Raw genomic sequence first — 20,792 nt, 5'->3', positions numbered from 1 at the left:
GGGTCGCAGAGAGTTGGCCAGGACTGGGCAACTGAGTACATAGGGTATAACTGCTGTTGTTTAGCCACTAAGTTGCAATTGGCAGGTGGATTCTTTACCACCGAGCCACCTAGGAAGCCCAGTGCTATCTCATTGTATTTTAATGTATGTTTCAACGATGATTATGAAGTTGAGCACCTTTTTATACCCTTGTAGTTTGCCTTTTTCATATTGATTTGTAGAAGTCCTTTATGTATTCTGGGCACTAAGTGTGGATATGGGTGTGGTTATAAATGCTAGAAACAGAGATGAACACGAGTGACGGATGCTCTGTCAGGCTCTGCCACGGTAGAGTCTTTCTCCTTTGTTCCTTTAACGCAGTGAGTTACTCTGATAGAATCTCCGCTGTGAAAACATCTCTCCATCCCTGGAATGAACCCAGTTTGGTCATGGTGCATCCACCCTTTCACACGGCAGCGGGTCTGATCGCCTGGTGTTTGGCTCCGGACTGTTGCGCCCACATTTGTGAGCGAGGTCAGCCAGGAATTTCTGGAGGAGACCATGGAAGGTTTGGGCGTCTGCGTCTGACTCACGCAGTGAGTTGGACGGCATCCCCACCGCCCCCTCCTTACTCTGTGTCCTCCCAGTTAGCGAAAGGTTGGTTCAACGCACACATTAGTTGTTGACTTGGGGGAAGGCCCACACAGCTCATCTTTCCAGGCCTGGGGACTGTGTCTGGGGGTCCTGTGTCTGTGGCCTCATCTGTCTTCTGAGTATGGGGGAGGGGGACTTGGGGGGGGGGGTCTCACCTGACAAACATCCCTGAAATGACCAGGGAGTTGGGGCTGCACCCCAGGTCCTTCCGGAGGCTCTGCTTCCGATCCTTTCTCCCCTCTCTGCTCCTATCTCTCGTGTCCTCTTCCCCCTCCCTCTTCCTCTGTCTCCATCTCTCTCTCCCTTCCAAGACCCGTCAAAGACCCCTCTTCAACGGCCCATGTGTGTGCGTGTGTGTGTGTGTGCTCACGCATCCACATGAACCCAGCCACAGTGCCCACCGCTGGGAGATGCTGGAAGCGGCTGACTCCACCAGTCACTCACCTGCTGTGGTTGGACTCAGGTCTTTACCTCCCCCAGCCCCTCCCATGCCTCCACAATCTCCCCATCCTGGCTGATGGCCCTGCCTCCTCTGTCTTGCTCTTTGCTGGAGCTGCAACTCTGCAGTGCCCCCATGGTGTGTACCTGAACAGCCTTCAGAGTGCCGTGAAAGATTCATGAGGGCGAGAGATGGAGGCGGGCAGGGGGTATAAAAGCTGGCACTGGGCTCTCGGCTGGAGGGCAGGCAGGGAGGGTAAGCCCTGGCCATAGGCGGGGAGCTGGGAAGGCCAGTCCAGCACCAGCCCTGGCCACAGAGGAGGGTGCCTGACTGCGCTGTCCCCAGATCAGCGCATCACTGCCAAGGGAGGAGGGCAAAGGGCGCAGGGGTTCCACCTGTGCAAACACGAAAGGCCTGGGCCAGGTATTGACAGCTGTGCTGGAGGGGGTGCCTGGGCAGCCCACCGCCTTTCAAAGGACTTGTTCGCTTAATACCACTTAAAGGTTATGGAGCCAGCGTGTGCAGTCACCTAAACACCTGCGTGTGTCTCTAAAAATGGAGCTCTCTCAGGGATGTGCCCACTGTGGAAAGGTAGAGTGAGTGGGTGGCCGCTGCTCCGGAGAGAGGGAGCCTAGAAAAGAACACGCATTCCACAGCCTTCTGTGCCAAATCCAGGGGCTGTGATGCCAGAGAGCCCTGCAGAATGGTCCTCCCAGTCTCCTCTCTCTCCCACCCTCAGCAAGCCCTCCAGGCAGAGGCTGGCGAGGATGAGCATCCTGGTCCCTCCAGTGGGGGTCTACCCTCCCCTTTCACTGGCCCTTGTGGCTGGCCTGAGCCGCTGGTCCTGAACAGGGAGGAGCAGGAGGACGGCCAGGGCTGGGCACCGAGGTCTGACCTGGGCACTGCCACTAACTCACGTGATGCTCCTGGGCGCATCCTTTCACACCATAGAGCCCATGGCCCTTCCTCCAAGTAGCAGGAGCCATTCCTTTCCACCCTGACGGTCCCCAGTCCATGTGACCTGGGGGGGTCAGTGGAGCAGGCCAGCACCAGGGGTCACAGGAAATAGTGGGACGCTGCCCTGCATCCCTGGAGGAGGGTCTCCCTGCACTCCCCTCCTAGCCAGGGGCTTCATGGGCTCTCAGCAGGAGTTGTCACACCATTATTGCTAATTGCAATAATGAGAATAATAGTTATCATCCTAATCACAGCCTGGCTGAGTAGGATTGTGGCGGGCTTAAGGGAGTCATTTACACCAAGGAGATGATATTCTTAGAGACAAGAGGCATTCCCCAGGCTCCAGATGGCTGGGGAAGTGGCCAGGGAGGAATCAAACCCCAAGACCTGGACCATAATTGGTGGCCACGCATTGGCACCTGTGCCAGGAGGCCCTAGTGGCAGCACAGTAAACAGGAGGACTTCCTGTCTGGGCTCAGTAGGCAGGGGTCTGTGCTGGCCCTCCATCTTATTACTAGAAGCGCCATGTGCCATGGGCTCCCCAAGATTAGCCCTCCCCCTGTACCCCCAGGGAGCACACCTCCTGCTGGCCTCTGCACCTGTTTTCAGAGGGGATTCTAACACACGAGAGTGTAACCATTTGGTGACCAGGAGAGGGAGGCAGGTAAGGATGGCGAGGGAGAGAAGGCAGGGTGGAGAAACGGTGCTGCCAAGCACTCTGGGTGCCGGAGGGGAACCTGAACTGATGGGGGGAGTGGGCTGGCTTTTCAGTGCCTCACAGACCCCCCCAGCAGAGCTGTGCGGGCCCTCAGCGAGGGTGAGAGCAGCGCTAGCCAGGGTCAGACAGCAGGTAGTCCGGTCTCTCCTCCTCCTCCAGTCGCTGTCCCTGCTTCCTGCTACTCAGCTTGCCAGGAGAGAGCTGCCCTCAGCAGGTCTGCCCTAGAGCCTGGCCAGAAACAGGGGAATCCGACCCAGGAAGCCAGGAGAGAAAGCTGATGGGCGCAACCTGGGTCCATTTCATCGCCGGCTCAGATGCCTGAGGCCAGGAAAGAGTCACACAGAATCCACGTCGAGTAAGCAGTTAAAGGCTGGGCGTTACGGGCTTCCCAGGGGGCGCTAGTGGCAAGGAACCAGCCCGCCAATGCTGGAGGTGTAAGAGACGAGGGTTCCATCCCTGGGTCAGGAAGATCCCTGGAGGAGGGCATGGCAACCCACTCCATTATTCTTGCCTGGAGAATCCCATGGACAGAGGAGCCTGGTGGGCTACAGTCCACGGGTCGCAAAGAGTCGAAAAGGACTAGAGTGGCTTACCACGTTACCGGCTGAGCCGTTATCCCTGATGGCGCCGTATCGCATCCTCTGGGATGTGGCAGGAGTGTGCAGCCCACGGATGCAGAGCGATGTCTTACCGGAGGCAGTGAGGGAAGAGTGAAGGGCAGCCAGGGGAAGATGAGGTGAGTCTGTGGCCCTGGCACCCTTGGAGGGCAGGGAAGGGAAGGGCGGTGGCACTGAGGAAGCAGGCTTGATGTCAGGAGGCTTCTGGTAGCCAGGGGAACTGAGCCCGCTCTCATGGAAGGGCTGCCTTGGAGTGGCTGGGTTCCACACCACCTTAAACGTTTGGGTGGACTCATGCCCAGCCGCCAGGGACGGTGGACAGCAGGGTCCCTCGAGGCCTCTGTACTGGTCAGCGATCTCCAGAGAAACAGAACCAACAGAAGAGAGGGGTAGAGACAGAGACAAGAGAGAAAGAGGTTGGTTTACTGTAAGGAACTGGCTCCCACAATTACAGACACTGGGAGGTCCCACCATCTGCCATTTATAAACCGGAAAAGCCAGCGGTGTAAGTTCCAACCTGAGCGCGGGAGGAGACACGTATCACGGCTCAACAGTCAAGCAGAGAGAACTCTCCCTCCCTCCAACCTTTCTGCCCTACTCAAGCCCTCAATGGATTGGATAACGCCCACCCACTCTGGGGAAGGTGGTTTGCTTTATCTAGCCCCCCAGTTCACAGGCTAATCTCTTCTAGAAAAACACTCTCACAGAAACCCCTGGAAATAACTTTTCACCAGCTGTATGTGCCCTGTGAGGCAGTCCAGTTGACACATACAGTCAGCCATCACAGCCCTCTCCCATGGCAACCCCAGGTCCCTCGTGGTCCTCAAAGCCCCACGTGACCAGGCTCCTGTTCATCCCTCCCTCATCCTCCCTGCAGGCCCCCAGGGTCCCTCAGGGCCACATTCTCCCCCTTCCAGGCTGGGCACCTGCTGGTCCCACCATGTCTCTCCTATGCACCCTTCACTTTTCATCATAAGCATCACCTCTAGAGAATACTCTTGAGAGCCCCTTGGACTTCAAGGAGATCAAACCAGTCAATGCTAAAGGAAATCAACCCTGATATCCATTGGAAGGACATGCTGATGCCGAAGCTCCAAACTTTTGTCACCTGATGTGAAGAACTGACTCACTGGAAAAGACCCTGATGCTGAGAAAGACTGAGGGCAAGAGAAGAAGGAGGCAATGGAAGATGAGATGGTTGAATGGCAACACTAACTCAATGGATGTGAGTTTGAGCAAACTCTGGGGGATAGTGAAGGACAGGGGAACCTGCTGTGCTGCAGTCCATGGGGTCGCAAAGAGTTGGACACGACTGAGCAACTGAACAATAGCAATCAGCTCTTCCAGAGAGCCTCCCTGATAGGGTTGGAGATTGCCCTTTCTTTGTCATACTCAATTCTCTCAGGGTGATTTGCAAACTGTGATGATGGGAAGGAACTGGGAGCTGTGAGGGAAACCCATGGGGTAGGGGATGGGGAGAGTTTAGACATCGCAGGAGGACGGCCAGCTCCCTCAGAGCACTGGGGATGAACACGGCATCCAAGAAAACCTAAACCACATTTTCAGTCCTCCTTTATCAACATGTTATATGACCCTGAAACCAGTCAGTCAACGGACTGCAAGACCCCAAGTCCAACTCCAGTTCCTGAGTGGTTTTCAGAAGACTGTGTCCCCCATGCACCCAGCCTAACTCCCCAAGCAGGCGGCCATGCACTGTCCAGAGAAGGGAGAGAGCGGGGACCCTGCCAGGCTTCCTTTGCCTGCAGTGGTGTCATGACTGAGCCCTGGGTCCTGGAGGGAGGAGGGTCAGAGATGGGGGAGGAGACCTAAGAGGAAGGAGGGAGGCAGTAAGGTGGGGCGGGGGAGCACTGCTTCTCATTCCTCAGGGAGGCCCCGAGGTTGCTGCATGTAGTCAACCCAAATCTAATCTCAGAAAAGAACAACGAAAACAAAGGGAGCCGACCGACTCCCAGGCTTTTGCCTTTTCTGCCTTGAGATCCGGGAGGAATCCGGGTGTTTGAGGAGTAGTCCCGCGGTGGAAGCCTGTGCCAACACCGCTGCTTGCTGTGGGATCCCAAGTGGACTCCAAGAAGAAGCTCCCCGCAAGGGAAGCCCCCAAAACCAGCCGGGTTTGGACAAAACTGGCCAGACTCCCCAGGCCCCTCCTCGATTCTTTCTGCCCCCTCCTGCCCCAGAAGAAGTCATGGGCTTCTCCCAGTTGAGTCCCTGGTCCCACCTCTGCATGGGCCCCTCTGGGTCCAACAAGACCAATTACAGTCCTTGGTGTGTTAAAGGTACTTATGGAGGAGACCCCCTCCTGAGCCCCAGGCTGTGGGTTCCTGCTGAATCAACCATCTGCTGCTGTGAGCGAGGGAGCCGTGGTGAGCCAGGCACTGGCCGCACCGAGGGGCCTCCTTACAGACCCTCTCACCCAAGTTTCCATCAGGTCTCTCTGCCCCCTGTCCGGTCTGCTTCTGCCTTATCTCACCATTAGCCCGGAGGGATGAGGAAGTAGCAGTTGTTGGGTTTGTTGGATATGGAACATAGATCCAGAAGGGGCAGCACGTGGCCTGACCCTTGGGGCGCCTCAGCCTTAACTCAGAGACCAAGATCCCCACATCCAACCCGCACGGGTAGACGGAATAAATAACGCCCACTTCAGGGTTATTTTTCAGATGCCTGTGCATGTGGTGACGAGTAATCAGATACAAATTCATTTTAAACCACGGCTGAATTCAAAGTAGCTTTTTGTCATTGTGAGTTTTCTCAACCAATGAATCCTAAAAATAAAAGCACAGCATGTGAAGAGATCCTCAAAGAGTTTGACATTAAAATGCAGCTCACAGGCTCAAAACAATGAGGCACCTCCTCTCCAAAGCAGATCCTTCCTTTTTGCTGAAGAAAAATGAAGTTCAGAAAGGTTGAGAGCCCTCACCAGGGTCACACAGCTTATGAGGGTCATGAGGCCTGGACTCACCCAGGTGATGACCTCAGGCCAGGGGACTTTAATCCCTCTGACTCTTCAGTCCTCTTCTGTAAAATGGGATTGTTGAAAGGACTCAATGGAAGGATCCAGGCACAGGAGTTGACACGATGCCCAACTCATAGGAGGTACTCGACAAGTGATGAAGATTATTACTATCATTATCATTGTCACAGTGATAGCCTGCAGCCTTGTGCATCCTCTCTCTGGTTCTAAGCCACACTGACCCTGTGAACCACTGACCACACACACACACACACACACACACACACACACACACACACATTAGAGCTGGTTGCAATGTGGTCAGGTAGTATAGTCCCCTTTAAAGCTTTCCATCCCTACCTGCATGCGAGAGCTGAGAAATAAACATCCCTTGGCACAGAGCCCTGCTTGTGAGCTCCCATAGCAACCAGTATTTTTCCTACCACGGCTCTGATCTTTCTGAATTGCCTTCACCTGGGGAAAAGTCCAAGTCCCATGTCAAACAGCAAGCAAAGTGGGATTGAGAACCAGGTGAAGAGTTCACTGGTTACCACTAGCGCTTAACAGAGTAATCAACTAATCGGCTGATGGATAGATGTTGGAAAAATGGACGGACAGATGGATGGGTGGGTAGGTCAGTTGATGGAAGGATGGTTGATGATGGATGGAAAATGGATGGATGGATGAGTAGGTGAATGTGTGAGGTGGATGGATGGAAGGATGGTAGATGATGGACGCAAAGATGGGTGCACGGATGGATGAATGGGTAGGTGGATGGGTGGATGGATGGGCCATTCTCTCAAGATACTTCCTAAAACTTCAGAGAGGGAAGTATTAAGCAAGAGGGTGAGGAAGCCAAGCTCAATACTTCAGATGGACTCCAGGTGACATTTCCAGAGCTATGGAACACCACAAAGAGCTTGCCTGGATTCTAGCATCTGTGCCCACCCTCACAGGTCAGCACTGCCTTGGAGATGAGGATAGGAGGCCAGGTGGGAAATGAAAAAAAACCCATGGATCCTCAACCCTGTCCCAGGAGCGAACCACCTTCTGCCCTGAGCAGAAGAAGGCACACGCAGAGGAGACCAGGTCTACTAGACCAGGGAAGGAAGGAGGGACTTGAATGGTGGCTGAATTGATACAGCAGCTGCAAGAAGGGTTTCCTCTGAGGTCTCCAGTCTCCAGCCCTGGAGGAAGGTGGAAGATCGGGGAACTGGGCCTCTCCCACCCCCAGCCCAAGGCCAAGGACGAGCATCTAGGGCTGTGGAACTGGCCTCCCGCTGTTGCTCCCACTGGGGAGGGAGTGGGTGGCTGCCTGTAAGCTCCTCTTGCCTTCATCTATTTATAGCCCCGGCTGCTTGTTTTATTTATTTGTTTTTTGGCTCCTGCCTCCCAAGATCTTGTGTGCTTTGTTCTGCTGGAAGGAACACGGCTGTGTGGCCTTGGACGCTGCCTCCCACTAGGACCCCCACCTTGATGTGACAGTGGAAAGCCTCCCACAGACACACAAGCAAGCATTCACATGCGCACACCCACAAGGTGACCACGCTCAGGTCAGGGCCTCCCCGCCCTCCCTCCACCTCAAGCCCACCCCACTGCGCCCAGTCCCAGGCCCCCGTCCACCTCTGCTGACCAACACAAACCTTGTTTTATACAAAAACATGTCTCTGGAATGTTCACACTGATGTCTAATTTTGAAAATCACATATCTTTAAGGATTGAATATTCAGATCCTTCTGCAGAGGAAACCCTGGAGCAGGTCTTGGAGTAAAATTAGAAATTCTTTTTGTAAGCAAAGGCCTGGCCATCAGTAATCGGCTGGGAATCCAAAACAGGGACTCGGAGTTTCAACGTCACCTCTTAGAAACAGTCCATTTTGTGAGCAAATGGACTTGGGAACCCCAAGTTTTTACTGCCAGCCCAAAGGGGTCAGTTCTAAGGATTAGTATCTGGGTTCATTGGGGTGCCTGGAGCCAGCCCCTGTCTCTCTCTCCTGGTCCCCTCAGAGTGGGTCGTTGGGCAGTTCGGCCTGAGCCAGCATGGGCTCTCCACCCTTCAGTGGTGCCTGGGCAGGACCTGGACCCACCAGCCGGCGGCTGTCACTCCTTTGTGGAAGGAAGAGCAAAGAAGGGACCCTGCCACCCATTAGTAGGGGCTGTGGGGGAGGGGCAGGCCACTAAGGCCCCCAGGGACCCTGGGTGTGAGTGCGTGCTGAAGTAGACACCTTGGGAGACCCTCTTGTCTCCACCAGGCAGACCCACACCAGGTCTGGCTGTTGGCAGAATAAAATAAAAAGATGCCAGTGTTTTAGAAACATCATGATATCCTTCATTGGTACTGGACCAGGAGGACTAGAAACCCCAGCAGCTGAGAAGCTGAGGTTGGACCTAAAATGTCTGTGTCGAGTAGGTGCCATGGTGAGAGCAGCGTGCCAGGGTGAGCAGACCCAGGGCGCCCAGGTGTTTTCTCCTCAGGTCCTCTTGCTAAGAGCCACAGTTCTGTGTGTGTGTGTGTGCCATCTACGTGAGTTTGATCACTTCTTTCTCTGCAGAGGAGAGAATTAGATAAATAGCCATCCAAACCTGGCCCCTCTGGCCGGAACTCCACTCAAACACTGAAACGCCCAGAGAGCAGCTGTCCCCCGCCTGCCACCCACCCAAGTCTCCCAGGGCACCCCCGCCCCGGACGTGGGCTCTGCCAGCTGGACAGGCAGGCCCGGGCTGGACCCTGCAGACGGAACAGCTAGTACTCTGGGGGAAGACTTCTTTCTCCAGCTATGAAGCTCCAGGAGGCATCTTCAGGGACCAGCCAGACACAACCAGCTAGACCTAGCAGCTTAGCCTCCAATGAAGGGCCCTGAAGGAGACCTGCCCCGTGAACGTCCCTCCAGGCCTTTCACTATTGTTACTAAGAGATGGTCTGAGGACTTTCCTGGTGGTCCCGTAGCTAAGACACCACAGTCCCAGTGCAGAACCAGGTTCAGTCCTTGGTTAGGGAACTGGATCCCACATGCTACAACTGAAAGATCCCACCTGCTGCAACTGAGACTTAGCGCAAGCCAAGTGCTTTTACACATTTACTTACGTATAAATAAATAAATACACCTTTTAAAAAGAGTTCTTACAAAAAGACCATTCAGTCCCGAGGTAAAGAGCCAGGACTTTGGCTCTGATAGGGCTGGGTTCAAATTCTGCTCTGCTGCTTATTAGCTGTGTGACTCGGGGCAAGTCACTTAACCTCTCTGGGCCCCACTATCTTTGGTCTATGGAGTGATGATACTGTCAGTATCGCCTCCCTGGGATACTGTGAAGAGTGAGTGGGAGGACACATATAAAGCAACTAGCGTGCTGCCCAACACAGATAAGTTATCAGCGAAGATATTATTGACCTTTTTATTTACAGCTCCTTATTTTGTGAGCAGTATGATTCTATCTGGGATTCCCCGGTGGCTCAATGGTAAAGAATCTGCCTGGCACTGTAGGAGATGGAGGTTTGATCCCTGGGTCAGGAAGATCCCCTGGAAAAGGAAATGGCAACCCACTCCAGTACAGACACAACCAGCTAGACCTAGCAGCTGCCTGGGAAATCCCGTGGACGGAGGAGCCTGTGGGCTATGGACTATGATTCTATTCACACCAACCTGCAACTTATAGATGTCATGAGCCCAATGGCAGCTTCCAGCCCTACACACTAAGCCGCGTTCAGCCTGCTTTGAAGTAGGGCTGGGGGGCTCAAGGCTTCCACCCTGGCCGCACCCACCCACCCCTCATCTTCTTCCTCCAGATCCTTACGTGCCACTGCCCATCCACACCGGGCTGGGTGCTCCCTGCACAGTCTCACTTGCAGTTCCCCAGGTCCAAACCTGCCTTCCTTGGGATAAGTATTGAAGCTATAGGGGTCAGTCTTTCTGGGGCTGCCCACATCCCCCTGGGCTGGCCTTCCCTGGGCAGAGGAAGGGAAACATTTGCCAGACTTCTGGTCCCTCTGTCTCCATTTACTATTGAGCCCAGAGAGGGTAAGCCACTTGCCCCAAGACACACAGCAAGGCAGTGGCAGAAGATTCTCAGGGTTCTGCATTTCAGCCTTTGGTCTTCTCCACCAGGCTAGTTTGCAACCCAACTGCTTCATGTCCCAGGAACATGGAGGGTAAGATGAGCCCTCAGAAAACATTAAAGGCCCCCTCCTCCCTCTTGAGGCCTCCTGAGAGCTTCTCACACACTTCCTGCTGTCTTCACACTGTGGTCAAAAGCTCATCTCTCTCCTCCACCTGCAGGAAGACAGGCTGCTGTGCTGGAGGAGACATTAAATGGAGCTGGGGACGGGGGGGAGGGCGAGGGGGACAGGGTGCTGGGAGAGCTAACAGCCCTGATGAGCAGCTGTGAAAGCCAGTAGCCACCTTCGCCCTTACACGGAAGTCAGGCAGCACCCTGCACAGAGCCTGGGGTCCTTGGCCAAGCACCTGGGGTGTTGGGCAAGCCTGCTTCTCCCGGGCTCGAGCTGGGCCCCCAGGAGCTCTGACATGGCCTTCACTGCCTCAGAGACCTTGGGCGTCCCAAGGACAAGCTCCTCTCCGCCCAGAAGGCAGCCTCTCAGCAGTCTGAAAGCCTGCAGAGCCTGAGACGACTATCATCCACAGATAAAAATAACAGCATGGATCCCTCCCTGTCGCCGCACCTCAGGAACTTCTGTGGTTCTGGGCAGGGCAAGCTCAGGAATTCATGGCCACAGCTCTGAGATGGGGAGACAGGCAGGTCAGAAGCATTTCAGGCACTTCATCCAATCTGCTCACTTCTCTCCCTGGACCGGTGAGAAGACAGAAAGCTCTTGGGCTGGAAGCTCTTTCAGGGACAGACTTTAATTTGAGCCCTGCCACAGCCGCATGGGGGAGGCCAGAGCGGGTGTGCCCGTCCCGTCTGTCAGGGGAGGCGAAGCAGTGGCTGCTGGTCCGGCAGCCTGTCCTGCACACCCCAGGGGCTGAGGCAGTATCTGTTCTCTCTTCACCCTCCTGCCTGCAGAAAAAGGTCGGCCACCTGAGCTCCTGGACGGGATGCTGGAAGCGCTCAGAGAGAGTATTAGAGAAACAGGTGGAGTCCTGTTTTACTAGCCAACAGGATTGGTTAAAAGGATGCTCAGGTGGTAAGGAACCCGCCTGCCTGCAGGTAAACATGAGAGAGGCAGGCTCAATCCTTGGGTCTGGAAGATGCCCTAGAGCAGGAAACGGCAACCCACTCCAGTATTCTTGTCTGGAGACTCCTATGGACAGAGGAGCCTGGCAAGCTACGGTCCATGGGGTCACAAAGAGTTGGACATGACTGGAGTGGCTTAGCACACATGCAGGTTTGCATGGAATCAGGGTTGCCTTCCTGGAAGAGGAGGACTGCAAGCCGGGTTTGGAACGATATAAGCTCCACCGCTGACCTGATTCCCGGTGTTAGAGCGGGTGTGCTGTGCTGCCCGCCTGCTTGCTCGGTGGGGGAGCCTCCTGCCAGGTGCTGTTCCAGGACCTCCGAGAGTGGCTGTCACCTCCACGGGGTCCTACACAAACTGAGCTGGGCTGTGTTCGGGGTGATTCAGGGGTGTATCTGAGCGGCATGGGTGAAAGATGAAACTGCAGTCTTTTCCACTGACTCACTGTCACTTTCCCGTTGTGAGCTTCTCATGGCCCTGGGGAAGTATTGAGGCTCCAGGAGCAGCCTCTTGCCCATAGCAACAGGGCGTGGGAGAAAACCAGGGGTGTCCTGGGACTGGGCACCCCTTCCTTCCCTTGCCAGCAGCGTGGATTCCCCCATCATCTCTAGGTCCCAGATCCATGGCTTGGGAGAGGACAAGCTGTCCAGAACACCACCAGCCTCTACACACACACACACACACTTAAACACACACACACACTTAAACACACACACACACACACAAAGAGTCCTGGCAGGAGGGCCAGCCAACACAATGCCTTGGATGAGAAGAAAGAAATGGGCAGACGCCCTGTCCGGGAGTTACATCTGCCAGGAGCCCCCGTAAGAACAGCAAACTAACTCCCAGGGGCTGGGTGGACCTCACTGAAGTGTGGGGAAAACAGGGACCCAGTGAGGGCCAGAGCGGGCAGCCAGCTGCTGGGCTGGGAGCCCACAGAGCCCACCACAGGCTTCAGGCCCCCAAATAGACCAGGAAGTCCCGGAGGCTGGGCCCCAGCTGCCAGGGAGGCCAGTCCTGCGAGGAGGGCCCTGGGGAGGCCTGGGCCCCCCAGCCCGTAGCACCTTCCTCTGGGTTGTTTAGCCTCTCAAAGCTGTTTCCTATTTATCAGGGAAGGGGAGCACTGTTCAGACTTAAAGCCAGCTGGCCCACTTGGGAACTCTCCTACCCCATCAGCTTGGAAATTTCCTGCCCGCAGGCCTATAGATGGAGGAGGGCATCCCCACCCCTTGAAAGGCTTTTCTGAGAAGAGCCAGGGACAGCCAGCTGTCTGCACAATGAGAATGGACACCTTCTCCTGGATCGTGCAAGTCCAGTCTGTCTCCATCAGCTGTCCTTGGGCCAAGTGCCGAGGCCACTGGCCCACTGGACCCCCTCTCAGAAACTGCACCGCTGTGAGTCCAGCCCTGAAAAGGAAGCCCACTGCCTTTCTTTTTTTCTTTAAACTGAAATATAATTGCTTTACAATGTTGCATTAGTTTCTGCTGTACAACAACGTGAATCAGCCATATGGATACGTATATCCCCTCCCTCTTGAGCCTCCCTCCTACCCCCAAATTCCATCTCTCTAGGTCATCACAGAGCACCGAGCTGAGCTCCCTGGGCTACACAGCAGCTTCCCGCTTGCTATTTATTTTACACATGGTAGTGTATATGTGGGCCTTCCCTGGTGGCTCAGATGGTAAAGAATCTGCCTGCAATGCTGGAGATGCGGGAGCAATCCCTGGGTTGGGAAGATTCACCATGGACAGAGGAGCCTGGCGGGCTACAGTCCATGGGGTCGCAGAGTCGGACACGACTGAGCGACTAACGCCTTCATTAGTGTATATCCGTCAGTGCTCCTCTCTCAATCCGTCCCGCCCTCTCCTTCCCCCACTGTGTCCACAAGTGCATCCTCTCCATCTGCACCTCTATTCCTCTCCTGCAAAAAGGTTCATCAGTACCATTTTTCTAGATTCCATATGTAAGCCTTTATATGTGCTGCCTTTCTTTTGAAAGCAATAGTAGAGACTTTCCTGGCAGTCCAGTGGTTAAAACTCTGTACTTCCATCGCATGGCGTACGGATTCCCTCCTGGTTACGGAACTAAGATCCCACATGCCAGATGATGCAGTCAAAAATAAATAAATAACAGTCATGGATAAACATCATATTTAATTTGTGGTCCATCCAGACAATGGAGTATTTATTCAGAGATTAAAAAGAATAACCTATTAGGTCATGAAAATACACGGAAGAAGCAAATGCGTGTTGCTAGGTGAAAGAAGCCAGTCTGTAAAGGCTACAGGCTGTCTGATTCCAAATATATGATATTCTGGGAAAAGCAACAGTATGGAGACAGTAGGGTTTCCCAGGTGGCGCTTGCGGTAAAGAACCCACCTGCCAACGCAGGAGACGCGAGTTTGATCCCTGGGTCGGCAAGATCTTCTGGAGGAGCGCATGGCAACCCACTCCAGTATTCTTGCTGGAGAATCCCATGGACAGAGAAGCCTGAAGGCCTACAGTCCTTGGGGTGGCAAAGAGTCGGACACAATTGAGGTGACTTAGCACTCACGCATGCAGACAGCAAAACGGTCAGTGGTCGCCAGGGGTTAGCAGGGAGGAAGGGATGAATAGGCAGAGCATGGATGATTTTTAGAACAGTGAAACTATTCTGTTTGATACTGTAAGGGTAGATACTTTGGTCAAGCAAATGTCATACACTTGTCAAAACCTGTAGAAAGTATGATAGCCAGCGAATCTTAATGTAAATACTGGACTCTAGTTAATAATGATGTTCTAATATTGGTTCAGTTGTACTGAGCTGATAATAATGCTCAAAATTCTCCAAGCCAAGCTTCAGCAATACGTGAACCGTGAACTCCCTGATGTTCAAGCTGGTTTTAGAAAAGGCAGAGAAACCAGAGATCAAATTGCCAACATCCACTGGATCATGGAAAAAGCAAGAGAGTTCCAGAAAAACATCTATTTCTGCTTTATTGACTATGCCAAAGCCTTAGACTGTGTGGATCACAATAAACTGTGGAAAATTCTGAAAGAGATGGGAATACCAGATCACCTAACCTGCCTCTTGAGAAATCAGTATGCAGGTCAGGAAGCAACAGTTAGAACTGGACATGGAACAACAGACTGGTTCCAAATAGGAAAAGGAGTATGTCAAGGCTGTATATTGTCACCCTGCTTATTTAACTTATATGCAGAGTACATCATGTAAAATGCTGGGCTGGATGAAGCACAAGCTGGAATCAAGATTGCTGGGAGAAATATCAATAACCTCAGATATGCAGATGACACCACCCTTACGGCAGAAAGTGAAGAGGAACTGAAAAGCCTCTTGATGAAAGTGAAAGAGGAGAGTGAAAAAGTTGGCTTAAAGCTCAGCATTCAGAAAACAAAGATCATGGCATCCGGTCCCATCACTTCATGGGAAATAGATGGGGAAACAGTGGAAACAGTGTCAGACTTAATTTTGGGGGGCTCCAAAATCACTGCAGATGGTGACTGCAGCCATGAAATTAAAAGATGGTTACTCCTTGGAAGGAAAGTTATGACCAACCTAGATAGCATATTCAAAAGCAGAGACATTACTTTGCCAACTAAGGTCCATCTAGTCAAGGCTATGATTTTTCCTGTGGTCACGTATGGATGTGAGAGTTGGACTGTGAAGAAGGCTGAGTGCTGAAGACTTGATGCTTTTGAACTTTGGTGTTGGAGAAGACTCTTGAGAGTCCCCTGGACTGCAAGGAGATCCAACCAGTCCATTCTAAAGGAGATCAGCCCTGGGTGTTCTTTGGAAGGAATGATGCTAAAGCTGAAGCTCCAGTACTTTGGCCACCTCATGCGAAGAGTTGACTCATTGGAAAAGACTCTGATGCTGGGAGGGATTGGGGGCAGGAGGAGAAAGGGACGACCGAGGAGGAGATGGCTGGATGGTATCACTGACTCGATGGACGTGAGTCTGAGTGAACTCTGGGAGATGGTGATGGACAGGGAGGCCTGGCGTGCTGCAATTCATGGGGTCGCAAAGAGTCGGACACGACTGAGCAACTGAATTGAACTGAACTGAACTGTAATGAGCTAATAGTACCACGGTAGTGTAAGATGCCAATAAGAAGGGGAACTGTGCGTGTGTCTGTGTGTCTCTATGTGTGTGTGTCTGTCTGTCTGTGAGTGTCTGTGTCTGTGTCTATGTGTGTCTGCGTGTTTGTGTCTGTGTGTATGTGTGTCTCTATGTGTGTGTATATCTGTGTGTCTCTGTGTGTGTATCTATGTGTATGTGTCTTTGTGTATGTGTCTGTGTGTATCTGTGTGTGTCTCTATGTTTGTGTGTGTGTGCATCTCTATGTGTGTATGTATATCTATGTGTCTGTGTGTGTGTCTATGTGTGTGTCTCTATGTATGTGTGTCTGTGGCTGTGTGTGTCTCTATGTTTGTGTGTATGTCTCTATGTTTGTGTGTGTGTCTCTATGTGTGTGTATATCTGTGTGTCTGTGTGTCTATGTGTGTGTCTCTATGTATGTGTGTCTGTGTCTGTGTGTGTCTCTATGTGTGTGTGTGTGTCTGTGTCTGTGTGTGTGTCTCTATGTGTGTGTGTGTCTGTGTCTGTGTGTGTGTGTCTCTCTGTGTGTGTGTGTCTCTGTGTATGTGTCTGTGTGTATTTCTGTGTGTGTCTCTATGTGTGTATGTATATCTATGTGTCTATGTATGTATCTCTATGTATGTGTGTCTGTGTCTGTGTGTGTCTATGTATGTGTATGTCTCTATGTGTGTGTACATCTGTATGTCTGTGTGTGTCTCTATGTATGTGTGTCTGTGTCTGTGTGTGTCTCTATGTTTGTATGTGTGTGTGTGTCTGTGTGTGTCTGTGTCTCTGTGTGTGTCTCTATGTGTGTGTGTGTCTCTATGTTTGTGTGTGTCTCTATGTGTATGTGTCTGTGTCTGTGTGTGTCTGTGTGTGTGTGTCTCTATGTGTGTGTATATCTGTGTGTCTGTGTGTGTGTCTATGTGTGTGTCTCTATGTATGTGTGTCTGTGTCTGTCTATGTGTGTGTGTGTGTGTGTGTGTGTCAGGAGGAGGAGGTCCATGAGAAGCCTTTGTACTTTCAGCTCAACTTTTCTGTAAACCTAGACCTGCTATAAAGGAAACCTACTAATAATAATAATGAATTATATGCAACACAGGTTTTGTTACAGGTCTGTATCCACTCTAGTTTCCTATTTTCTTTATGCAACATTCTGACATCTGGAACCTCGTTGACCCTGGCAGGACTGCCCCCTCCGAGGGCTGGCCAATTCCTGGAGATAATTCCCAAGGAGCCCGTGTTTCATGTACAGACCGACCACCGCAGAGCCCACATCCCCCTCTTCCGTGGGGCTCTTACCTCAGGGCCACCACTCACCTGCTCTCACCTCCCCCAGGGCCAGGTGCCTGCCACCTCGGGGCAGCACCTCTGCCCAGAGCCCTCTGCAATTATTCAAAGCAGCCCATCCTAACCCTGCTCACCCGGCCTCACCCGCTCCTTTCCACAGAAACCACAGGACGAGTTCTCGTCCACATTTTTCCTTTCCCCGGCCTCGTGACCGACCTTGGTGGTTCCGCAGGTGGTCCTGCACAGTGTGGAGGGCCCCTTCCTCTTGGGAACTATGAGCAACAACCTCTCTTTTAAGTGGTAGTCGACTCCTGATCTGTTGGACTCTGCATCCTGGAATAATAAGAAAAACGACATTTTAAAAATTGGGGGGGGCGGTGTTGGGAGGGAGGGGATGTATACGCATGTGTGCAAAGTCACTTCGGTCATGTCCAACTCTTTACAACCCTATGCACTGTAGCCCACCACGCTCCCCTGTGCATGGGATTCTCCAAGCAAGAACACTGGAGGGGGCTGCCATGCCCTCCTCCAGCGGACCTCCCTGACCCAAGAATCGAACCTGCATCTCTTAGGTCTCCTGCACTGGCTGGTGTGTTGTTAATCACTGGTGCCGTCTGGGAAGACATATATATGTACATACATATATATATACAGTTATGACTGATTCATGTTGTTGCACAGCAGGAACTAACAGCATTGTAAAGTAATTATCCTCCAATTAAAAAAAGAACAGCAGCTCATTTTGAAGTAAAAATGTGAAACTACTGCTGCTGCTGAGTTGCTTCAGTCGTGTCCGACTCTGGGCGACCCCATAGACGGCAGCCCACCAGGCTCCTCTGTCCCTGGGATTCTCTAGGCAAGAACACTGGAGTGGGGTGCCATTGCCTTCTCCGAAAAAGCTGAAAAGAGAAAATAAAATTTTTTTGGCCTATGGGATCTTAGTTCCCTAAAGAGGGATCGAGCTCATGCCCCCTGCATTGGAAGCAAGGAGTCTTAACCACTGGACCACCAGGGAATCATAAGAAAGCCTACGTTTCAAAGCAGTGCCAACCCGGGGACCTGCACCCTGTGAAGCACTGGACAAGGTATCCACCGAAACTCCAGTTTCAAATATGACCTTGGCTTAGTTTTTTCGGCATCACGAAAAGACCCTAAACAGAAGGGGGTTTCACCTGCAGGATAACGACAAGACCCATGTTCTCTGGGACTCCTGGGAGGTAGGAGCAGGGATGGAGGCCCCCCACCCACTGCGTCACTTCCCAGGGGAGTAAACAGAGGCCCAGATTGGGGAGGGTTTGCCCAAGGTCTCCAAGCTCGCTGGTGGCCCAGCCTGCACTCAGCTTTTTGTGGAAAGCCACAGAGGCCGAAGGTGGCTGTGTGTCCCGTGGCCTCCACGCCCCTGAGTGGGTGAGGGTCGGTCCTTTCTGCCACACTGCTGCCAGGTTCTGGTCGAGCTCCTGGAGGCTCTGCCCACCAAACAGAAGGCAGATCCCAGGCATCCCACCGCCCGCTTCCTGCTCCCAGGGTCCTGGCCTCTCCCGGTCCCGTCACCTCCCAGAGCCCCAGCCCGCGATTTTGGGGGTCCCTGAAGCTTGCAGATGGGGTCTTAGTGCTGACACGTGGAGACTCCTCTGTGCCCACAGCCATCCTCTTCCTCCTCACCCCGTGGACATAGCAAAGCTGAGAGATGCTCCCAGCTGGGCAGGCTGAGGAGGAGGCTGGCTCCTGGGGGCTGCTGGCAGCTGTGTGCAGCCCCAAAAATGAACACCTCCAGAGCCCAGGTGAGACGGAAAAGGGGACCCGGCTGCAATGCAATTACATCAGCTAATGGGGTGCGGTGGCCTTCCCAGGTGGCTCAGTGGTATAGGATCCACCTGCAATGCAGGAGACACAGGTTCGATCCCTGGGTTAGGAAGATCTCCTGGAGACGGAAAGGGCAACCAACTCCAGTAATAACAGGGTAATCCCACAGACACAGGAGCCTGGTGAGCTACAGTCCACAGGGTTGCAGAGTCAGACACGACTGAGCCACTGAACAATGGCAATGGGATATATTAGGTGGTGACCTGAACCCTGATGGGCCTGTGGCGGTGCAGTCTGGTTCCAGGTTGTATGTGTATGCACGTGTGCATGTGTGCGTGTGTGTGTGTGTGTGTGTGCGTGTGTTTCTTTCTAGAGGTGGGTGGGGCTCTCCTGAAGGGTGTTCTTAAGTGGATCTGGTGAAGTCGCCAAAAAGTGCTCAGACCACTCACATAAATAGCAAGACTGGGCGGGAACAACTTTTGGAGACGAAAATTGCTGGGGAAAGATTGGCGAGCGATGGGAGGTAATAAATCCCACGTCAGTCTGAAGATCCCTGCTCTCAAAGAGGCTTTGGGCCGATGAATAACCCTAAGGCTCTGAAGCACCAGGACGGGAGGGATCCTGGCTCGTGTGCCACCTCCATACGACAACATAGGTGGCACCAGGCTCAGGACGGGGCTTTCCTCCCCCCGGTGGCTGCAGGCCCGGGCCCCCAGCTGTGCCCTTTAACTCAGTCCAAACCACAGGGAGCTAGCTGGGAGAGTTCGGTGTCCATGGGGAGGGGAGCTGGGGTCCAGCTCACTGGCGCAGTGACACCAGAGGAATGAGCTTTGTCTGGAAGCCAGTGTCTTCAGCAGAAGGGAGGGAGGGAGCTGAGGGTGATGACGAATGAAGAGGGTTCTTCTTCACGCAAGGGTCATGCAGCCGTCGGCAGCTGACTCAAACCTCCAGACCCTGCTGGCATTCCGTGCCGCTCCATACCTCCCCATAGTAGTAGTTTAGTCGCTAAGTCGGGTCCAACTCTTGCGACCCCATGAACAGTAGTCTGCCAGGCTCCTCTGTCCATGGGATTCTCCAGGCAAGAATACTGGAGTGGGCTGCCATTTCCTTCTCCAGATATACCTCCCCTAAGGGCTTCCCAACTTGAGGAGAATGGTTCTGTCTTCTCAAGCTCAGGATGATGAGTCTGTTTTGCAGATGCTCCAGAATCCAGTGGAGTAAGCACTCAGCAGAGTGAGGCAGCGTGAAGTGCCATGTGCGTGCATGCCAAGTTGCTTCAGTCATGTCTGACTCTTTGGGACCCTAAGGACTGTAGGCCGCGAGGCTCCTCTGTCTGTGGGATTCTCCAGGCAAGAATATTGGATTGAGTAGCCATTCCCTCCTCCAGGGGATCTTCCTGACCCAGGGATCAAAACTGCTTCTCATATCTCCTGCATTGTCAGGCAGGTTCTTTACCACCAGCACCACCTGGGAAGACCCACGTGGCACCTAAAATACAGATTCCCAGGCTGGGCCCAGGCAAGGCTATCGGTCGTCAGGTTTGGAAACCACAAAAGAAACGAAGAGGGTATTTGATTCGGGCGCATGAGGCCAAGATGATTCCCGGTTCAGCCCTCTTGAGCCTTGACCTGCCACATGAACTTGAGCGATCCCAGTCGCCAGCTCCATCTCAGGTTTTCTCCTCCACACAGTGGGAATCAGCTTTGGCTCTGCCAGCCCATCAGGTGAGAAAATGAGATATAGACTTTTATAAGCCATCCAGCACTGAACAAATGCAAGATGCTGTTATTATGATGTCACTTCCCATGTGTTGTGCTGAGCACAGAGCCACTCCTACGCCAGCCCTGCCCCTCTGCTGGCCCTGGGTTCCCAGCCTCCTCTGCAGCTGGAGTCCTCCCAGCTTCTCTTGCATTTATCCCAGCCCCAGGGCCCTCGCTGCAGGAGTCAGTGGACTGGTAACCGCAGTCACTGACTTGCATTGTATGTATCAGTGTGTCTCATTCTCCCAGCAGCCCCATTTTTCAGATGAGGAAACTGAGGCTTAGAGAAGATAAGAAATTGTCCAAAGTCAGTGCGAATGAGTGGTGAGGAGGGACCTCAGCC

Source organism: Capra hircus, chromosome 19, assembly GCF_001704415.2.
Source record: "Capra hircus breed San Clemente chromosome 19, ASM170441v1, whole genome shotgun sequence".
NCBI classification, from domain to species: domain Eukaryota; kingdom Metazoa; phylum Chordata; class Mammalia; order Artiodactyla; family Bovidae; genus Capra; species Capra hircus.
This window is presented reverse-complemented; position numbering follows the sequence as displayed.